Source organism: Zosterops lateralis (genome assembly GCF_965231275.1).
Source record: "Zosterops lateralis genome assembly, chromosome: 31".
Classification (NCBI taxonomy): Eukaryota; Metazoa; Chordata; class Aves; order Passeriformes; family Zosteropidae; genus Zosterops; species Zosterops lateralis.
In genome coordinates, this window is record NC_139791.1 from 3,684,732 (window position 1) to 3,707,189 (window position 22,458).

The window sequence follows — 22,458 nt, forward strand, 5'->3', positions numbered from 1 at the left end:
TTAGTCCCTGGAGAGTTTTTGTCAGTAACAACACTCAGTGGGGCTCATTAATGCCTCAAAGTACTCAAGAGTCATTCAAGTACTACTTTTTGACACTGAATCCTCTCTGAGAAGTTTGTGCAGTCCTGGCCTCCAATTATCTGCTGTAATTAGTCCCTGAGAGGTTATGTATGTGTTTCCACCCCTACAGGCTCTCAATGGATTCCTGCTAGATGGACACGTCCTGCAAATCCACAAGAGCAGTCCGGAGGAAAGAAAGCGTCACAGGCTTCAGACAACGCTTGCACCATTGCTGCTAACAATACAGAAGCATTTTGAGATTTCCTTCCACATCGAATCTGAAGAGGACGTGCAGCTCCACGTCATTCCCCTGTTGCATGAAATAATAGCTCTGAGTCCATCCATGCCAAGATAAAACAATTGCAGCAACATACAGCACTGTTACGCAGGGAGGATACATTTTTTAGACTTAATCTTGGAGACTGGAGACTTACTAGATGGCTTAAGGGTTTGGTTCAATTTATACTTGTGGGATTAGTTATTCTGTTTATGTTATTGTTACTTTTGCCTTGTATTTTGCAATGTTTGCAGCGCATGTTAATGTCAGCGTTTACATCAAAAAATGTTGCCTTACTTGCTGTAAAAGAAAACGGGGGAGATGTAGAGAGCCTGACTGAAGAATGGCTGCGTTCCAAAGGACATATACTATGCGGCTAGTAAAAGTTTAAAAGGTCAAAATGTCATTGAGGCAGATCTGGTTTAGTTAACAAAAGGCAGAAGCTTCCTGAGGAATGTAGAGTAAGCCATAAAGATAAGGATAACACTAACAGTGGGATTAGGACTTAGCAACGTGTGCGTCATTGGCTGAGAGCCAATAAGGAGCTATACTTTTGCAATATGTATGAGCTAGTTATGAAGTGTATAAAAATGTAAGACAAATTGTAATAAAACGAGATATGCTGACCATGATAGCATGAGGCATGTCTACCACGGCTCAATAAATCCCTTACAATTGGCGCCCGAATAGCCAATTCCCCTTTCCCTCTTAAAAGAGCTGTGTTGGGTTCGGGTCACTACGACGGCGGATTTCGGCGCTGCGCCTTGCTTCATCGGAAGAAGTCGTCAGGCCACTTCGCCCAGAGGAATACACCGGTATTCTCTGCCGATACGCGCTGCCGAAGCCTGAGAGTTGCAACGGTACCGAGTAAGCATGGACAGGCAAGCGGCGTATGAACTTTTTACTACTTTTCTTAGGAAGCGGGATATTAAGGGTGTAGATTTAGATAAAGATCTGCCAGCGCTTTTGGCGCATGCGCTCTCGTATGGGTTCTTTTCAGACCCTCATAGTGTTCATGATTTAGCTGAGTGGCGCAGATACAGAGATCGTTTGTGGGATTTAGTGTTAGATGATGATAAGCCAGCAAAAAAGATGAGTAAATTTTGGAAAGTAGTGCAGAATGCGTTACTTATGGTTCAGGCGGAAAAACGAGCGGCGGAAAGCGCTCGGTTAGCGCAGGCGCGAAACCGGGACTACGATCCTTCCGCACCTAATCCCCCTATGTTCGCGTCGGTAGAAATCCCAGAGGCCCCCCCGCCAGCTCCCCCTTTTCCTGCCGCTCCCCCGCCAGCTCCCCTTTTTCCTGATAATCCTGCCGCTCCTCCGTCAGCCCCCCCCTTTTCTTATAATCCTGTTGCTCCCGCGCCGGTCCCACCGTCAGCCTTGTCCGGCTTGCCGCCGGTGCTCCCATCTGCCATTCCGGTTCCGCTCGGACCACCCCCACCTCCCAGTAATGCCACGGAGCCGTTCCCCGGTGTCCTGTCGGATATCGCAGAGGCTATGGCAAAAAAGAGAAGGGAGGCATGGGCAGCGTTGGCTAAGCAAGGCATAAATGACGGCGATTTAGATCTGGCAGCGGCGGCCCAGGAGCAAGTTCCGGCAATGTCGCTGGCGTTCCCTGTCATTTTTCACCAGCGGCAAGGGGCGCCCCCGAGAGCAGACGTAACACAGTTAGATTGGAAACTGCTAGCACAGCTCCATGCCACTGTAGCTCAGTTTGGGGTCACCAGCGAGCCCGCAAAACAGATGTTAGATTATCTTTTTAATTCCACGGTCTTGTTGCCCGGAGATATTAAAGGCATAGCTCGTTTAATATATACCCCCCACCAGAAAATACTTTTTGAGGCGCGCTGGAAAGAGGAAGCAGCCGCTTCTGTTGCTTTGCCGCGCCCTGCGGGAAATCCTCTTCAAGGAATTACATTAGATGAGCTCATGGGCGATGGCAACCACATTCCTTTAGAACAGCAGACTGCGTTAGGACCGGAAAAGCTTAGAGAGGCTATGACGGTTGCAAAAAGAGCTATGGATAAAGTTCGCGATCCGGGAGGTCTCCCCATCTATATGGGAATTAAACAAGGTCGTGAGGAACCTCTTGGTGCATTTGTAGATAAGATTATGACTGCCTTATCCAAAGCAGGCGTTGCTGATCACATGCGTGATGCAATCCTAAAACAATGTGTTATTCAGAACGGAAATTCATCTACCCGGTCTCTTATCTCGACTGCACCAGGAGATTGGACGGTTCGTGACTTGTTAGATAAGGCTGCAGCGCTCCCTGCTGGCAGTCAAGTTTTTATGATACAGGCATTAGAAAAAATAGGGGAAAAGATAAGTGAAGGTCTGAATAATCAGGCACAGGCTCAGCAACAGGTTTTAGCTGCCCTTGCACCCCTTCAGGCCCCGGCAGTGCAGCGCCGTCCAGCTCCCACAGGAGCTCGGATGAAGTGTTTTTGATGTGGACACACCGGACATATACGTCGGGAGTGCACCGCGACAGGCATTTGGTCCGGAAAATGTCAATCCAGCACCCACAATGGTCATGCCTGCCGCCGAGAGCAGGGAAACTTCAAAGCCAGCGCGAAGATGGGCCGCGCAGAGACACAAGTAGCCTCACTCCCGGGAAAACCCATGACAGCCTCCCCCCTGCAACTGCCCGAAGCCTCGGGATTGACCTGGAAACAGCAGTAGATGTTACCCTCTACAATGATGCCCCCCATGCCATCTCCACTGGCATCCGAGGACCACTAAAGCTGGAAGGCCAATCGGTTGGAGGACTGCTACTGGGACGCTCATCAGGAACCCTAATGGGCCTCCATGTGATGCCAGGAGTGATCGATGCCGACACAGAAGGAGAGATCTTTGTTATTGTCAGCACGCAGTACCCACCGCTTACAATCCCAAAAGGACAAAAAATTGCACAGTTTGTGCCCTTGCCACAGCTTGCTAATAAAGTCATTCCCCGCTCTCCCTTACCACGAGGAGAAGGACAGTTTGGCTCCTCAGGTGAGATTTCTCTCATAGCATTTGACCTCACAGCACGACCAAAGAAAGAATGCAGAGTATATTATAACAATTGGACTCTCACTTTATACAATGCCCTCCTGGATACAGGGGCCAACACCTGCATTATTGACATCACTAAGTATCCTGAATCATGGCCTACCTTTGCAACCAGTGCAACCATCTCAGGAATAGGAGGAGTACAATTGGCAAAACGCTCCCCACCGCTGACTGCTGAGCTGGAAGGAAAACACGCCACTGCTGTTTTTTCTCTTACACCACTTCCTACGGGGATTGATTGTATTATTGGCCGAGACCTCTTGTCGCAATTGGGTTTTGTTTTAACAGACTCCCCTTTAACGTAATGGCCATTGTTTGGAAATTCCCTCTACCAGTGACTTGGACTTCCAATACACCTGTGGTAGTTAAGCAGTGGCCTTTAGAAAGGGAAAATCTTGAACAAGCACACCTTTTGGTGAATGAACAGCTACGTTTGAAACATCTTAAACCTTCTACTAGCCCATGGAATACACCCATTTTTGTTATTAAGAAAAAGTCTGGACATTATCGCCTAGTACAAGACTTGAGTGCTGTAAACCAACAAATGGAGCCAATGGGAGACCTTCAGCCTGGTCTCCCCAACCCAGCAATGCTGCCCCAAGACTGGCCCGTGTTGATTGTTGATCTGAAGGATTGCTTTTTCACAATACCCTTACATCCCCAGGACACTAAGCGTTTTGCTTTCACGTTACCATCTTTAAATAGAGGTGAGCCAGATAAGCGATTTGAATGGACTACATTACCACAGGGCATGCGAAACTCTCCAACTCTTTGTCAGTTATATGTTGACATGGCTCTTCAACCTATTAGAAAAGCACTCTCTGAAACTATTATATATCATTATGTGGATGATATTTTGTTTGCTCAACAGTCCCCCTTCTCAGATCAACAGATGCAGATGATCACATCCTTGCTTCACCAGCATGGCCTTCAAATTTCGCCAGAGAAAATTCAACGACAGGCCCCTTGGAAGTATTTGGGATGGACAATTACAGATAAACAAGTTAGACCTCAGAAACTTACAATTCAGGCCACGCCAACCACCCTCCATGAGGCACAGAAGCTACTTGGTGACCTTCAATGGTTGAAGCCCATCGTTGGCATCCCCAACATGCTGTTGGACACTCTGCGACCATTATTAAAAGGCACAGACCCTTGTACTCCTGTGGTGCTATCGTCCACACAATCAGCAGCATTGCAGCAAATTTTGTGGTGTATCTCTACTGGTTTTGTTAATCGCTATGACCCCTCCCTTCCCATCTGTTTGACTATATGGAGTAGTGAGCAACACTTATTAGGAGCAGTCACACAGTTAAAGAAAACAGAGGAGGACGGTCCTGTAGAGACAAAAGTGTTGGAGTGGTTAAGCCCTCAATTACAACAAAGAAAAACAATAACCCAAAAAATCGAACGCCTTGCTAGCTTGATCATGAAAGGTCGACTACGTGTTGTTGCTATGAGTGGATCAGAGCCAGCAGTCATTCAGTTACCAATGGACAAGGCGACAATGGACTGGTACCTTCTTAACTCTTCAGAACTTGCGGAAGCCCTGCTTAATGCCCCTAGCCACATCACCTCAGCACCGCTGGCCCCGAAGCATTTGCAATGGTTAGGACAATGGCAGTGGATTGTTAAACCCCTTTGGGAGGATAAGCCTATCCTGAATGCGCTTACTGTTTTCACTGATGCTGGACGACAATCACGAAAAGCAGCTGTCACATGGAGAATCCAAGAACAGTGGCATCATCACATTATTCAGGCCACTCCACAAGACAACCTGCAAACTTTGGAATTAGTGGCGGTCATTTGGGCCTTTCAAACTTTTGCACAGCCCGTAAATGTCATCTCAGATTCAATGTATACTGTTGGAGTTGCGTCAAGAATAGAAGATGCGAGCATCAAGGAGGTCAACAACCCACGGCTAGGAAAACTCTTCATGCAGCTACAGAGAACACTACGGAATCGACAGCACCCATACTCCATATTACACATCTGAAGCCATAAACTGGAAGAAGGTTTAGGAGAAGGCAATGCCAGGGCAGATAAACTAGTAGCAATACAACAACCAGCTCCTCTCCCGCGCACGACGGCCGCACGAGAAAGTCACAGCATTTTTCATCAGAATGCCAAAGGACTTGCTCGCGAGTTTAAAATTTCACTTAACGAAGCTCGAGCAATAGTAAAAGCATGTCCCACTTGTAGTTTCCACAATGGAGGCCAAGGGATTGGCCTAGGAGTCAATCCCAAAGGCTTGGAGTCTAATCAGTTATGGCAGATGGATGTAACTCATTTTGCAGCATTTGGGAAACTGAAGTATATTCATGTTACAATTGATACCTATAGTCATTACATTTGGGCAACTGCACAGGCAGGAGAACAAGCAAAGCATGTTGAGAGACACCTGCATAGCTGTATTGCAGTTATGGGTGTTCCTAAGGAAATCAAAACAGACAATGGGCCTGCCTATGCCAGTCAGAGATTTGCAAAATTAGTTAGTTTTTGGAACATTAAACATGTTAGGGGAATCCCTAATGTCCCTACAGGTCAGGCAGTAGTAGAACGAGCCAATGGCACCCTGAAGCGGTACTTAGAAAAATATACCGATCTACACATTCCAGCAGAAAGATTGCTTAGGGCTTTGTTTGTATTAAATCATCTTTGCCTGTTTGCTGACAGGGATGTGCCCCCTGTCATGATGCATTTTCAGAAGGACCCCGCACCCGTCCCTCCTGTATATGTTACCTATAGAGACCCCAAAACTGGTGTGTGGCAAAGCCCTGCTCAGGTTCTTTACTGGGGAAGAGGTTATGTATGTGTTTCCACCCCTACAGGCTCTCAATGGATTCCTGCTAGATGGACACATCCTGCAAATCCACAAGAGCAGTCCGGAGGAAAGAAGGCGACACAGGCTTCAGATAACGCTTGCACCATTGCTGCTAACAATACAGAAGCAGTTTGGGATCTCCTTCCACATCGAATCTGAGGAGGACGTGCAGCTCCACGTCATTCCTCTGTTGCAGGAATTGCGCGTTCGGCATATCCTACCCGTGTGGTGTTTTGTCTGTTGTGGGGACTACCATTGTGCTTGGGTTAAATCAAAATGTGGGAGTTCCAGTCATGTGGCAAGTTGAACCCCGTAATTGGGATTTTACTTGTCGTCATTTTAAGCAGCAGCGATGCCACCACAAATAAAATCCCTTCGATAGCTAAACAATTCCCTAAGCAAAACATGTGGGTTACACTAGCAAAGTCTTTAAACCGCACAGATTTTTGTGTATCACTCGCTAGGCCGGAATCTCCATTTCATACCTGTTTAATTGGAGTTCCCTTGGGTGACAATGACACATCAATTCTGGACCCCCGCTCGAATCCTTGGCACTGCAAAAATTACAACTCCTCTAACCATAATAGAACAGGAATATTATATTGCTTAGAGAATTATGATAGCTGGGATGATAGACACCCCATAGGCGGAGCCCCTAATGAGCTTGAAATTCTGGGAACCTTAAACGCGACAGCTTGTTTGTTTGTGAATAGCTCATTGTTTAAATGTAATGAAGGCTCTAACTTGCGGTGTAATTTGACACTCACCACTGATGTGTCCCCTAATGAAAATTTTTGGAAAAACAGCAGTAATTGGTGTAGGAATCTAGCCCTGGATAAGACACATTCTGCCCCAGGGACCACCTTCCTTAGAAAACTGCCCCCGGGTATATTTTTGCTTTGTGGCGATCGTGCCTTTTCTGGTATACTGCAGAAGCCTATAGGAGGACCCTGTACATTTGGGAAATTGGTAATTGCTCTCCCTTCTAAAGAAATGCTAAAAGCTGTACGCTCGAATATTACACAGGTCACAGTTCGTTGGAAAAGAGCAGTCGTCGACTCCTCCTGTAATGATAACGTCAACCTTTTTAACAGAGGAGAGCAGATAGCAGCCTCGCTCTTTCTTCCGCATCTGGCTGTAGGACATGCTCTTTTTGAATTAGAAAAAATGCAATGCTGGATTGCTAAGCAGGCTAATACTACATCGGAAATTTTGTCTGCACTAGCCAGTGATGTAGACGGTATTAGACACGCAACTTTGGAGAACAGAGCAGCTATAGACTTCCTTCTTCTATCCCATGGCCATGGGTGTGAAGATTTTGAAGGAATGTGTTGTATGAACTTAAATAATAGCTCTGAGTCCATCCATGCCAAGATAAAACAATTGCAGCAGCATACTGCACTGTTACGCATGGATGATACATTTTTTGGACTTAATCTTGGGGACTGGGGACTTACAGGATGGCTTAAGGGTTTGGTTCAATTTATACTTGTAGGATTAGTTATTCTGTTTATGTTATTGTTACTTTTGCCTTGTATTTTGCAATGTTTGCAGCGCATGTTAATGTCAGCATTTACATCAAAAAATGTTGCCTTACTTGCTGTAAAAGAAAACGGGGGAGATGTAGAGAGTCTGACTGAAGAATGGCTGCATTCCAAAGGACATATACTATGCAGCTAGTAAAAGTTTAAAAGGTCAAAGTGTCATTGAGGCAGATCTGGTTTAGTTAACAAAATGCAGAAGCTTCCTGAGGAATGAAGAGTAAGCCATAAAGATAAGGATAACACTAACAGTGGGATTCGTACTTACCAACGTGTGCGTCATTGGCTGAGAGCCAGTAAGGAGCTATACTTTTGCAATATGTATGAGCTAGTTATGAAGTGTATAAAAATGTAACTCAATTGAAATAAAACGAGACTTGCTGACCATGAAAGCATGAGGCTTGTCTACCACGGCTCAATAAATCCCTTACACTTCTTGATTGCCAGGACCTACCTCTGTGCCAGGAGCCCAGCCCAGCTCAGCAGCACAGACACAGCACAAGGACTTTAATAACCCTCTTGGGGTTTACTGTTGTTTACATTCAACTCAGTCCCTGAGAGTGTATTCATAAAACTGCTCAAGAACTAAAAGTCAGATTAAAATCTCCAAAGTTTCTTGAAATTTTAATGGGTCCCACTGAGTGACACAACTGAGAAAGTGTCCCCAGGTTCCAGTTAGAGTAGAACACTGCAGGCAATGATGACAGGTGGGGACAAACAAGCCAAAGGTGCCTCTCATGCTGACCAAACCTGGATGGGTTTCAGGAATGCCAAGGGCCAGGGCCTTAGCCCCAGCTCCTGCCAAGGCACATCCTGTCCCTCCCTCAGTGCTCAGGGCTCTTCCCAGGCCACTGGGATGTGGGGATGTGCAATGCCAAGGGCAGCACCATGGGGTGGCCCCTGCCAGGCTGCTGAGCAGGGCCAAGGAGGCAATGAGGCCCCAGGGCTGCAAGGGGTCACTTGTCTCCTGCTCATGGCTCAGGCCCAGGCCCAGCAGCCATGGCCCAAGTGCTGCAGGAGTTGGCTGTGTCAGGGCCTTGCAGCTGCTGCCCATCCCTGTGCCCTGTGCAGCCCAGGCTGTCCTACGGTGTCCATGCCCTGCACCTCTGTCCCTGCAGGCTGTCGTCATCCCCCGGCTGCCCCACCTGGCTGGGCCCTTCCTTTGCTGACAGCTCTGCCTCCTGCCTGCCTCTGCCTGGCCACACAGAGCCTTGGGCTGCTCCAGACTCCTTCTGGGGGATGTGTTGCACCACAGCCCTGCCCTGGGAGAAAAAATTCTTTTTACTTGTGTCCAGTCTGGTCCTCTCCAGGTGTCCTTGCCATTAATTTTTGCTTTTCTTGCTGTTGTCTGCTATATCAAAATAATCCACCATCTCTGAAACCACCCTTCAATTCTACTCAAGGGTCTTTTTCCCTGTTCTCAGTCTCCACTCCACAGGGCACAGAGCTCCTTTGTCTGTATATAGTGGCCATGTGTGTCAGGCCATGGGCACCTCGACAAAGAAGGATGGTTCTTTTCCATAGGATAGAAACCACAGAACCCAGGATTTTAAAGGGAGATGAGAGGCACTCACCAGTGGCTAAGGCAAGCCAAACCAGTCTGTCTTTGCAGCTTTTGTCTGAAAGAAATGCTTAGATATATGGTGAGTTCTGGATGTGGAATTCTATTTTAGCTGTGATTGTCTGGACAAGAAGGACAGTTCTTCTCCACAGGAAGGGAAGGGCAGACCCTCAGTGTTTCCAAAGCAGATGAGAAGTGGCCTCCAAGAGGCCAAGGCCAGCCAGAGCTGTCTGTCCTGGAAGGTTTTATGTACGAAGAATTCTTGGTCATAATCAAATTTGAAGGTTGAATCCCAGTTTTGGCCATGGGCACCTGGAGAAGGACAGGGTTTTTTTCATATAGGAAGGAAAGCACGGAACTCCAGGACTTCACAGGGAGATGAGAAGCAGCCCTCCACATGCTAAGGTCAGCTGGACCTGTCAGGGAGCCCCCAGAGACCAAGCCAGCCAGACCTGTTCCATGTTCTTGTATCCTTGGGGCCCTGCAGCATCACAATTGCCCCTTGGTTCCATGAGGCCCCACAGTATCACAACAGATCTTTGTTTCCATGAGACTGAGCCATATCCCAATGCTCTCCCTGCCTCCATAGAGGCACAATGGCCCCTTGCTTCCATGAGGCCTTGCAGTGTCAAAATGGTTTCCTTGATTCAGCGGGACTGCACAATGACACATTTGCCCCTTGGTTCTACTGGGTTCCCCAGGATCACAATGGCTCCTTGGTTCCACAAGGCCTGGCTGTGTCACACTGCTCCCCTTGCTTCCATGGGGACCCACAGTGTCACAATTGCCTCTTCTTTTCATGAGACGTTGCAGTGTAACAATGGTTGCCTTAGTTCTGTGATGCCCTGTGGTGTCACGATGGCCCCTTGGTTCCATGGGGACTCAAAGTACCAGAATGGTCTCATTGCATCTTTGAGGCCCCACAGTATCACAAAGGCACCATGAGGCTGTGTGGCCACCATGTTGCTCCATGAGGCCCTGAAGTATGAAATGGCCCCTTGATTCCATTGGGCTCCTCACTGTTATGTGAGTTCTGACTTCCATGGAGCCCTGTAATGTCACAACAGTCTCATTGGTTCCATGATGTCACACAGTGTCACAATGGCCCCTCAGTTCTACAAGGTCCCAGAGTGTCACCATGGCCCCGTGGTCCCAGGAGGCCGTGCAATGTCACCATGGTCTCATTGGTTCCACAAGGCCCTTCAGTTCCACAATGGCCCTTTGGTGTCACAAGGCCTTCAAGTGTCACCATAGTCTCAGCAGGTTCTCCCACTGGTTCACAATGGCCTCCTTGGTTCCATGATGCCCCTCAGTGTAACAATGGTACCCTTGGTTCCACAGAGTCACAATGTTCCCGTGGTCTCATGGAGCCCCACAGTGTCACTCTGATCCCCTTGATTCCACCAGGCCCTGCTGTGCTACAGTGACCCCTTGGTTATACAAGGCCCTGCTGTGTCACAATGGCCCCTTGGTTCCAGTGGGTCCTGAAGTGTCACAATGGTCTCCAGTGTTCCATGAGGACCCCATAATGTCACAATGGACTTTTGGTTCCATGAGCTTTACCACTGCCAACAACAGTCTCCTTGGTTCCACAGTGTCACAGTGGACCCTTTGTTCCATGAGGTTCAGTAGTGTAACAGGGACACCTGGATTCCATGAGGTTCTGTAGTGTCACAAAGCACTCCTTGGTTCTGTGGTCCTGCTGTGTCACAATGGATTCATAGTTCCAAGAGGTTCTGTAGTGTCCCCATGGTCTCTTTGGTTCCAAAAGACCTTGCTGTGCCACAATGGCCCCTTGGTTCCATGAGGTTCTGTACTGCACACAGATTCTCCTTGGTGTGGGAGGATGGATTGTAAAGAGAATAGAGATAGTGCTGAAGGCAATCTCACCCCTTATAATGAAGCTGTACTAATTACCAAGAGTGGGAACATCTTTCTGATTTATTAAAAAACTATGGACATTGATCTAATACCAATATCCAACTACGACAGACAAAGACTCTCTAACAGTTTAAAGTTAGAAAGTGTATGTTTATTACGATGCCGGGCAGCGTGTGGGATAGCTCCCAGAAACACACGCGCAATTTACAGATCATCACAGGGTCTTTTATCTACAGGAGTATTGAATACACAAACTACAAATGCATATTCATAGCTCTGATACCTCCCATTCCCCGCTTCGTATGGTAATTAGCCCAAAAAGCCATCAAGCATGCGTAGTTTGTTCTTTGAAATGGGTCGGTGGTCTTTTTATAGGGTGGGGTCCCAAAATGATGAAGTAAGATTGTCTTCCTCAGCTCTGACTTTTTAACCTCTAGTGTTCGTGACAGCTAAATCCTGTTTTTCCCAGGACTGTTTGATTTATGATTGTATTGTGTTCATGGGGTCTATTGATTATTCAGGATGCAGAAACCTAGTTTGACAGCTCCCATGATTTATCAGTTCCTAATCAGTTCCTTCAGTCTGGCTTCTGTTAGCAAAAGGGAAGTCCTAGCTACATTATCTCAGCACTATCTATTTTGACTACAGTCTTCAATGCCTCATTTTCCCCACTTCTCATTTTAAAGTAAGTAAATTCTTTTACTCAAAAGAGTCTTTCTCATCAATCCAATCTGTACAGCTAGTGTCTCTTAAGACCAAGCCATACACTTTTGATAATGAGGTTAAGGCTGCTATTCGTTGTAGCATCCTTCAGTTCCAAACAAGCATCACAACAGATAAAACTAAACTTATACTAACCAAAATAAGCAACACAACTATAGGGTGGAGTAAGGCATGTAGTATACCAGTTGCTGTTGGAGACTACTCAAAAGGCACATCCCACTAATGATGGGAAAAATGTTCCTCAAGCCTCTTAAATACTCCTTTGATGGTTTCTGTGTTACGGAGAATTGTAATTAATGTCCTTCTTCCTTAATTTCCTTTAAGATTTCTTTCAATCTGGGATGTTCCTATGGGTACAGGCAGTATCTTACAGGAGCCCGATAGGAAAAATCACATCCCTTAATTCTAACAAAATTGCAAACACACAAATTGAATTGGGTTGCAATTTGGTTGTCTATTTCTATAATGCAGCATGCTGTCTTTGGACAGACACAACCTTGCCCTGTATACACCAGTGAAGTTTTCTGTTTGTCTCAAAGTGACAGATCCTAACTGTCTTCTTGCAGTACAGGGCTCTAGATTAACAGTTTGCCATTTTCCTTCAATTTCTTGTGCTCACATTTGGTGTTCAGAAGGGTACAATACAGTTCCCTCATGATTTAATCTTTAGGGGACTATTGGCATGTATAGTTACAACAAAGGCTGTCACTGTACTAGTCACAGGGTTATAGGTGAAATACTCCCAACCCTGTTCCTAGCACCCCAGTGAGAGATCTCTAGATGGCACCTGGGGATCACAGCCTTTCTATTACAGGTATTTGAGTCATACTCTTTTATTGCACACCCCTCTATTTTGAGTCTAAATGAAGGACATTTCCCTTAGCATCTTATTTAAAGCCTTACGAGAGTAAGCATCATAAGCTTTTCTTTGGCACCTGTTTATCTCAGTCACATTGTACCTACGCAGTATTGCATTGACCCTTGTTATGGTTAAGCTTATTACAGCAATAATTACAACTTTCCACATAGTGTCTATAATAACTATTAGTCCATCTATTTGTGGTTCCGAGTGAGTTTCAGTTTTAGTTCATCATCGCCTGGTGTGATCTTCCAGATTCCTTCTGGAGCTTTCTTCACTCGGGAGTGATGGATCCAGGCCTTCTGTTCTTTGATCTTGATTGTAGTGAAAGTAGTAAGAAGCATCTGGAATGCTCCTTCTCACTGTGGTTCCAAGAACTTTTCTGCAAAAGATTTAATTTCTAGGTTGTCTAATTTTTTGTTTTGAGCTCCAGCGACATATTTCTTAAATTGTCTATTTAGGGCCACCATATACTTGTGGCCCTCAATCTGGGGATATGGTGGCTGGAACTCTACCCCCGGTATTATTTTTGCAACCATGCTTTGGTTACTTCTCGGGCTTTAGCCGTTCTAGTAGGCAAGGCTTCTGGCCATCCTGAAAAGGTATCAGTTAACACCAATAGGTAACGATATTTTCCTTTTTTGGGCAGCTCTGTAAAATCAATTTGTTATTGTTGCTCAGGTTCACAGCCTTTCCCAATTTGTCTCATTTTAGGCTTTGGTGTATTTTTGGGATTAGTTTGGAGGTAAAGACTACACTGACGGGTTACCTGTATCACTGTACCTTGTAACTTTCTGGCCACAATTCTTTCTTTCAAATAACTATACAAGATGTCTATTCCCCAGTGTGTTTTCCCATGTTCTCTTTGCACTAATGGCCATAACAAATAGGATGGTACTACAAGCTTCTCTTTCTCTGTCATGGCCCACCCTTTCTGATTATAATTTGCTTTCTCTGCTTTAATAAGATTTTTTACCCTTCATATTATATACTGGCTTACCTTTAATTGAAATTTTTCTTTTCATCTGGATAAGTGCTGCCTCAATTGTCTCATCGGGTATCTCACCTTTAGCTGTGTCTTTTGCCTCTCTGTCTGCCAGCATATTCCAATTAGAGCTCACTTTTTGATGTGATCTGTGCCATTCTCTCAAGTAGCTGCACAGCATCTAGCAGCTTTAGGACTTTTTCCAAATGGCTCCGTGTGCAAGGACTACCTCAAAGGCATCCAGCCTTCTGTGCAGAGGTGTTGGTGGTCAATGGTCCAGACTCTATTACCTCTCTGCTGATGGTAACTGCATACCCAGCATGCCTCTTTCCACTGACAACGTAGCTGCTTCTGTCAGTAAACCAGGTCTCAGCATTCTCAATCGGAGTGTCCTTCACATCCGGGTGACTGGAGTAGGTGGTTTCGATGGTCTCCAGGCAGTCGTGGATCACTGGTTCTCCTATACTCCCGCTGGGGAAGGAAGCTGGGTTCACAATGTTAGTTACCACAATCTTAACATTGTCTTGTTCTACCAGTATAGCTTGGTACATTAGGAATCTCTGTGGGGAGATCTAATGTCCTCCTTTTCTTCAAGGACTGCAGACATTGTATGGGACACTAGCACAGGCATCTTCTGGCCTAGAGTGAATTCTGAGGCACTCTGGCCATCGTTTAGGAGCTGTGTACTCACGTCTGGAAGTCCCAGGGCTGGAGCTGACATGACGGCCTTCTTTAGCTGGTCAAAGGCCTGAATAGCTTTTGCCTCATCAGCTGGGCTTTCTTCTGGGATCTGCAAGCCCAAAAAGTTTAGGAGGCTTACCGTCTGGTCCACTCATGTTCTCTGGATCTGGGTAGCTATTAGGAGGTCTTCTGCATACTGGAGCAACTGTTTGCAAGCTGCTCCCCAAATATCTTCTATTCAGTTTGAGGTTCTCCTGGGCAAGGACCACCTCAAAGGACTCAAATGAAAAGATTTTCTGGCTGGCTTTATGGAGAGGGAGGCAAAAGAAAGCATCTGCACATCTAAAACAGTAAATGAGTTAACAAGCTATAAGGGTTAGCAACTACTGAATACAAGCCTTCAGTTATCTTGTTAACAGCTAAGTTATGACTTGTCAGGCTTCTTCACTGGCACGATAGGAGTGTTGAAATTAAACTGACACTCCTTGAGTAGTTTTATCTTTAAAAAGTTTTCTTTGCCCTGCCGGCATGTCAGGAGCCTACACTCCAGGAAACACCTAATCTATTTTCTTTTTTTATTATTATTATTAAATTTTTTTTCAATTTTTTTGTTATCTACATTAAACTTTGTTGATTCTTTACCTCCAAAATAATTTTTCTATCTTTAAATATTACTTTTGCCTCCAGCTGCTTTAGCAGATTTCTGCCCAAAAGTGCAGATGGAGCATTAGGCATATAAAAATCGATGGATTCTCTATTGTTTCCCCAATTTAAACTTCAATGGTTTGTAAAAGTAAGCCTTTTTTAGGTTGGCCAGCCGCTTCTTTTACTATTACATAGTTACTGGTTACAGGTGTTAGGGTTTTATTGCCCCGATGTCTTATCAAGAATTTTATTTCTTTTTTTTTTTTTTCTGTTATGGCATCAAGCAGCAATTGGGATCTGGTAAATGCTGCTTGATTACAAACTTCATTTTCTTAGCAACCTCTATTGGATCACTTCGATAGCCTTTAGCACCCTTTTCCCAAATCTCTAAATCAATTGAGGAAAAGGGGACCTTAATCAATTTTGTAAAAGAAAAACCCCATACAATTGCCTAGACACTTAATCCAAATTACTGGTTATTAATTTTTAGGGTTTCTGAAATTCCGTTTCTGGGCAGGGGAACTCTTTGAACCAGCTTTTCAATTCTTGTTCCTTCTATTCTTAAAACAAAAAGTTAGCAATATGTATTCTTTAAAACAAGGCTCGAAGCACCAGCTGTTGAAGAAAGAATTTGTGTTTACATAAAAAAGGAAAAATTCTTTTTATTTAAAAGAAAAACCCACGCGATTACCCAGACATATAATTCAAATTACTGGTTATTAATTTTTAGGGTTTCTGAAATTCCATCCCTGGGCAGGGGAACTCTTTGAACCAGCTTTCCAATTCTTGTGTCTCCTATTCTTGGGCATATAGTTTAACCAGAAAAAGGAAAAAAAACCCAGCTTGTTAATCTTAAAAAAAAATTAGCAATATGTAAACAAGGCTCGAAGCACCAGCTGTTGAAGAAAGAATTTATGTTTACATAAATTAAAAAAATATTTTTATTTAAAAGAAAAACCTTACACAATTACCCAGACACTTAATTCAAATTCTGCCGGCATTAGCCATAAGTTCTGGGTTCTTTGCTTTTCTTGCACAAAACTACCAGACAAAAGTCCTTTCCCCTTCCCCAAAACCTGTTCATGTGATAGCAATTTTTTTAGGCTCACAAAACAATGGGTTCTGAAGACTTTAAACTCACTTAGGTAAAGATTTTAACACAGCGTTTCCGATTAAAAACACTCCACAAATTTTCTGCACTGAGGAAAAAGCGGGGGGATTTCTCGATCAGGCAGTTTTGGTTCTTTTGACAATTAAAACTGCATTCTACAAACAAACAACAGTTAAAACAAACACATCAGGCTTTTTCAGAATTTCAAAGACACAGCCCGAGGCAACAAATCACGGCTCCCTGCCGGTTACCGGGACAACCCAGATTCCTGCCTGATCACTGTGATATGTCACAAAAAAATCACCCAAAACTTTTTTTTTTTTTTTTTTACACTTGCTTGTTTTTCTAATAAACAATCAACAGTTTATCCACACAGATGGTTTTCTATTGAACAGCACACTGATTAAAATCACACTATCAGTTATGCAGTCAGAAATTACAGCGCTCTCCGTGACACCCTCCAGTCACGACCCAAGCACATCCCCTCCGAATTCCTCTGCTTTTCAGCAGAGACATCCTTCCGCGGGTCGGCGGGGGTTTTAAAATCTCTTAAAAACAAAAACACTTACAACACAAACTTAAAAACAAAAACACTTACAACACAAACTTTCACAATTCACACACACACGGTACACAAATTATTCTTTTTGTAAGCACGCAATCACAAAGAAAACCCAAACAGACACAAATACCCACACACATCCAGCGTTCGCGACCGCAACTCAAAACGGGACCCTGTTCACTTCAAAAATTCAGGCTAGCCTCTCAGATTATGAATTTACCAAAGTGCACCTTTAAACCATGGATGGAGCCACTACGCTCCCGATATCAATAGCTCTGTGCTGCCGCTGCTTTCCCCCTTGAATGCAGCTCACAGTGACCAGCGTTACCTGGACAAACCAAAATTGGAGCCACTACGCCCCAATACCAGCATCTCTATGCTGCTGCTGCTTTCCCTCTCTGGAATGCAGCCAACAAGTGACCAGCTTTACCTGGACAAACCAAAGATGGGGCCACTACGCCCCCAATACCAGCATCTCTATGCTGCTGCTGCTTTCCTCCCCTGGAATGCAGCCAACAGTGACCAGCTTTACCTGGAACACAACAACACAACAACAATACTCCTCGGAGATTCCAAAACCCAGGCCTCTGCTTTGCATAAGACGTCTCTTATGACTTATAAGCCGCCTCTATTCAAAGGTACCTTCATTCAATTCATTTTTCTTTAAACATACCTTTTGTCCGTAGTTCCAGGAGGTTCAGGTCTTTCCCCGGGTGGACGGTAAGGTCTGAGGAGCCCTCACCCCGAAAACTTCCGGGTGGGCGCCCTGAGGGGTCCTAGACCCCACCGGCCCCACGGCCAGAAAGAGCAGTTCTCCTGGCTGGCTCGCCAAAATGATTTATTAAAAAACTATGGACATTGATCTATTACCAATATCCAACTATGACGGACAAAGACTCTTTAACAGTTTAAAGTTAGAAAGTGTATGTTTATTACGACGCCGGGCAGCGTGCGGGATAGCTCCCAGAAACACGCGCAATTTACAGATCATCACAGGGTCTTTTATCTACAGGAGTATTGAATACACAAACTACAAATGCATATTCATAGCTCTGATACCTCCCATTCCCCGCTTTGTATGGTAATTAGCCCAAAAAGCCACCAAGCATGCGTAGTTTGTTCTTTGAAATGGGTCGGTGGTCTTTTATATGGGGTGGGGTCCCAAAATGATGAAGTAAGATTGTCTTCCTCAGCTCTGACTTTTTAACCTTTAGTGTTTGTGACAGCTAAATCCTGTTTTTCCCAGGACTGTTTGATTTATGATTGTATTGTATTCATGGGGTCTATTGATTATTCAGGATGCAGAAGCCTAGTTTGACAGCTCCTCTGATTGATCGGTTCCTTCCAAGGATTATCAGTTCTTTCAGTCTGGCTTCTGTTAGCAAAAGGGAAGTCCTAGCTACATTATCTCAGCACTATCTATTTTGACTACAGTCTTTAATTCTTCTAAATCTATGCCTCAGAGGGAATAGATCCAGAAGATGAGTGGCATGAACCATCAGGAGGGGTCAAATTGGGTTGAATGTTAGAATCATTATTTGCTCCCATATCGACCTACAGAAATAGGGAAATGCTCTACCGGCTTTTGGGACAAACTGAGAGATTAGCATCAGCCACTAAAAAGGGGTTTAAGGATTTGAATTTGCAGCTACAAGGAACTAGTAGGATGGCTACACAGAATCAAATGGCATTGGATATGTTGTTATTAAAGGAACATGGTGTCTGCGGGTACCTACATGATAGAACAGATCATTGCTGTATCCATATCCCAAATGTTACAAAGGAAGTAGAGAAAGACATAAGTCAATTGGAAGATATAGAGTCTAAAATACAGGAAACCAAAGAAGATGCTGAACACAATTGGATTGGAGCAATATTTAGCTCCTTAGGGATCCAGGTTTCTGGTTGGATATCCTCTGTTATTCAATATGTAATAATGATTATAATCTTGGTTGTGATTATTTTTGTAGCATATCGTTGTTTCTTAGGAATGATCTTTAGGGAAAGGATGCATACGAGAAGAGTCATGAAGGCCATGACCCGAAATGAAGTAATGACAAGAATTACTCCACCACCATCTTATATGGAGACTGTTGCATGAAGAAGAGAATTGAGCATCCTTGCAACTGGTTGAAGAATGCTCAAAAGGGGGGAGTTGTTGCCATAAGGCCTCCGTTAGCAGTAGTTAGGCTAAGGAGTTGGTCCCTGTGCAGGCCCATGGGAACCAAACCTGAGAAATGAGGCCTGAGAATCTGCTGATGCAAGGAACAACGTTTAAAGGACTTAGTAGAGCATGTAGTACATACAGATATACAGATTACTCGTGAAATATGGTAACATTGTTACCAATAAAATGTTTTCTATGGTGGGAGTTAAGCTTAGAAAATTAACCTTAATTTCAGCTAAAGCAAGCATGCAAAATTTATAACCGTTAGGAAGGTTATCTAAAAGATGAATGTGAATGTTTGAAGTGAAGTATGTAGGAAACTGCATGCAGGCTGATGAAGTAAGACTTGTAACAAAGGTATAAAAGATGAGCATCTTTGTAACCAACTTGGGACGCTGACTTGGGACTCTAGTCCTCAGGTCCCCAGGGCCCTGAATAAAGCACCGCATAAACTGACACTCTGTTGGTTTGTGTTTTCTCTCGGGATCGGGCAACAGGGAGGGAATTTGGAGAGAACTTGAGGGTCTGGAGGACACCTGAGGGAGCCGGGTGGGCACTTGGAGGGGCACTTAGGGATTCTGTCGGACAATTCGGGGTCCGGGGAGCACTTGGGGGTCCAGGGGGCACTTGGGAGTCAGGGAGGGGAATCTGGGGCCCTTCGGGGTCCGGGCGGGCACTTGGGGGGCTCTGAGGGGACTCTCTGGGGCGCGGGGGATGATGGGAGTTGTAAGCGCCGGTAGAACACGGTTTAAGGGGTACGCGGAGCATCACGGGAGTTCGAGGCACAGCTCCAATGGCCCTCAAAGGGGTGCGGGGCATGACGGGAGATGGAGTCACGGCTGGAAGATCTCTTTGTGTTTACCGCGGAGCATGCTGGGAGCTGTAGTCCCGGAAGTGGCTCGAACGGGGTGATTGTGGGTCCGGGAAGGCACTTGGGGGACACTTCTGTGTCCGAGCCGCGACTTGAGGTCATTGGGGGATTGTGTAACGTTCGGGAGCACTTGGGGAGGGCTTGGGGAGCTCAGTCTGGGCTGTTTAGGGTGCGGGGCACGGCAGGAGGTTTAGGCGTGGAACTGTGTTATGAGGGGCTCTGAGGCCGCGGGGGATGGTACGAGATGAATTCCCAAAAGTGCCCGTAACGGGAATCTGTGGGGTTGGAGCATTCAGGGGATCTTGGAACATTTTCTGGGGTTCCGAGTGGGCGCTGAGGGGACACCTGGGCATCCTGGAGGGTCTCGGGGACACTTAGTCAGTTCAATGAGTTTATTTGCTGATTAAACATATGAATTGTATTTAAAAGTTTATATTCTACAGGCATAAGTTCCATAGGCACAGATATCAATAGACATAAGTGCAAAAGCTGATATTCCATGTAAGAGAATGATGTTCTATACTGTTAAGAGCAAAACGAAACCAAAACAAAGAAAAAACAATTGGGGTTAACAATGAATGAGAAAGGAACAGAAAAGGTTGTTATGCCACTGTAAACTTTCATCTGAGTCTACATTTCAAATAACACAGACACCCTGTCTGAAGGAGGATTTCTCCTCAGGAGAAATGTCTTTCTGAAACTTTTCTTGGTTGTCAGGAGCTGCCTCTGTGCCAGGAGCCCAGCCCAGCTCAGCAGCACAGGAAAAGTACAAGGACTTTAATGACCCTCCCGTGGATTTGGTGTTGTTTACATCAGACTCAGTCCCTGAGAGTGTGTTCAAAAAACTTCTCAAGAACTCAAAATTAAATTGAAACACTGAAGTTTCTTGAAGTTTTAATGGGAACCACAGAGAGACTCAACGGAGTAAGTGTCCCCAGGTTCCAGTTAGAGCAGAACTCTGCAGGCAGTGATGACAGGTGGGGACAAACAAGGCAAAGGTGTTTCTGATGATGACCAAACCTGGATGCGTTTCATGAATGCCAAGGGCCAAGGCCTGAGCCCCAGCCCCTGCCAAGGCACATCCTGTCCCTCCCTCAGTGCTCAGGGCTCTTCCCAGGCCACTGGGATGTGGGGATGTGCAATGCCAAGGGCAGGACCATGGGGCAGCCCCTGCCAGGCTGCTGAGCAGGGCCAAGGAGGCAATGAGGCCCCAGGGCTGCAAGGGTCACTTGTCTCCTGCTGATGGCTCAGGCCCAGGCCCAGCAGCCATGGCCCAAGTGCTGCAGGAGTTGGCTGTGTCAGGGCCTTGCAGCTGCTGCCCATCCCTGTGCCCTGTGCAGCCCAGGCTGTCCTACGGTGTCCATGCCCTGCGCCTCTGTCCCTGCAGGCTGTCGTCATCCCCCGGCTGCCCCACCTGGCTGGGCCCTTCCTTTGCTGACAGCTCTGCCTCCTGCCTGCCTCTGCAAAGCCTTGATTCCAAAATGTTTGATTCCATTTTTACAGTGCCCCTGAAGTTTTAGCACTGGGACAACTCATGCAGGGCCTGCTGTCTCAGTGAGGATGGTTGGAAGACAGGAAGTCATCTGGCTCAAGAGTGCAGTCATAGAGAAAACAAGGACCGAATCTGGGAAGTTTGGGTATGTTTTATTGAAATGGGTAAAATGTAATATGCATTTACCATCTGTATATCAGAGAGACAGTTTTAGAATCACATGTCAGCATAAGATAGGAGTTGGGAGTTATCCCATGTTGGACCTCAGCCCTGTATTAATGATGCCCTGCCCTGGCAGAGAAATTTCTCTCTTCTTGTGTCCAGTCTGGACCTGCCCAGATGATGTGTGTAGCAATATTTCTTTCTCAGGCTGTTTCATACAATGGAAAGGAGCTCCACTCTTTCTGAATCCACCCTTCAAGCCCTCTCAGGCTACTCCTATTCTGTCCTCAGTCTTCACTCCCTCAGTCTCTATGGGTCATGTGCATGAGGCCTCCAGATCCCATCTTGGGGGATTTTTGGGTCCTTGCAAGGTCTTTTCAGATTAAAACATTGTGGTCATAGTCCATGAAAAATTGAAATATTTTACAGGCCTGTAGTGACAGAGGAAGGGGCAAAGCCTTTAAAATGGTTAAGCATAAATACAGATTTGATGTAAGAAAGAAATATTTTAGGATGAGGCTTAGAAGGTGGAAACAGGTTGTTTGCGAACAACAATGCCACATTCCCAAAAGTGTTCAAGGTCATGAGCTTTGACCATCTGTTGCAGTGGTAGTTGTGCCTTCCCACAGCAAAGGGGCTGCAGTAGATGATATTTTAGGGCAATTACAATTTAAAAAACAAACTATAAAAATAATTAATTTAAGGAAAGTTCTGACATCTCCTCATAAAGGACTCACCAAGAGGGTCATTGGCAGAGATTTCCAGCATGACTTTGACAGCTGAGCATGGGGGGTTCTGCATCGGGGTCTGAGACTCAGGATGGAAATCCACAAGGGGCATTTGGGGAATGTGCAAGATTTCCCATGGGATGTCTAAGAAAGGACCCCAGGAAGGGAGAGGATGGGGGATCAGGGTGGTTTACTGGGAGGTGATGCTCAGTGCCCATCCCTGGCCATGCCCCACAGCTGATCCCCACAGCCTGTGGCTTTTTCCTAA

At 45.5% G+C, this 22,458-nt stretch overlaps 1 long non-coding RNA gene across 2 annotated transcripts in view; it reads left to right on the forward strand.

Annotated features, from left to right (window-relative positions):
- The window catches only part of LOC310920682, a 241,096-nt gene that overhangs the window by 214,881 nt on the left and 3,757 nt on the right, over positions 1 to 22,458 (forward strand). Inside the window, exons 1-2 of one of the 2 annotated variants that reach the window (XR_014592029.1) lie at positions 19,835 to 19,905; positions 21,312 to 21,445. This is a non-coding gene — a long non-coding RNA (uncharacterized lncRNA). Of the gene's footprint in view, positions 1 to 19,834; positions 19,906 to 21,311; positions 21,446 to 22,458 lie in introns of those variants that run through there. The other variant, XR_014592028.1, reaches the window with a different exon arrangement.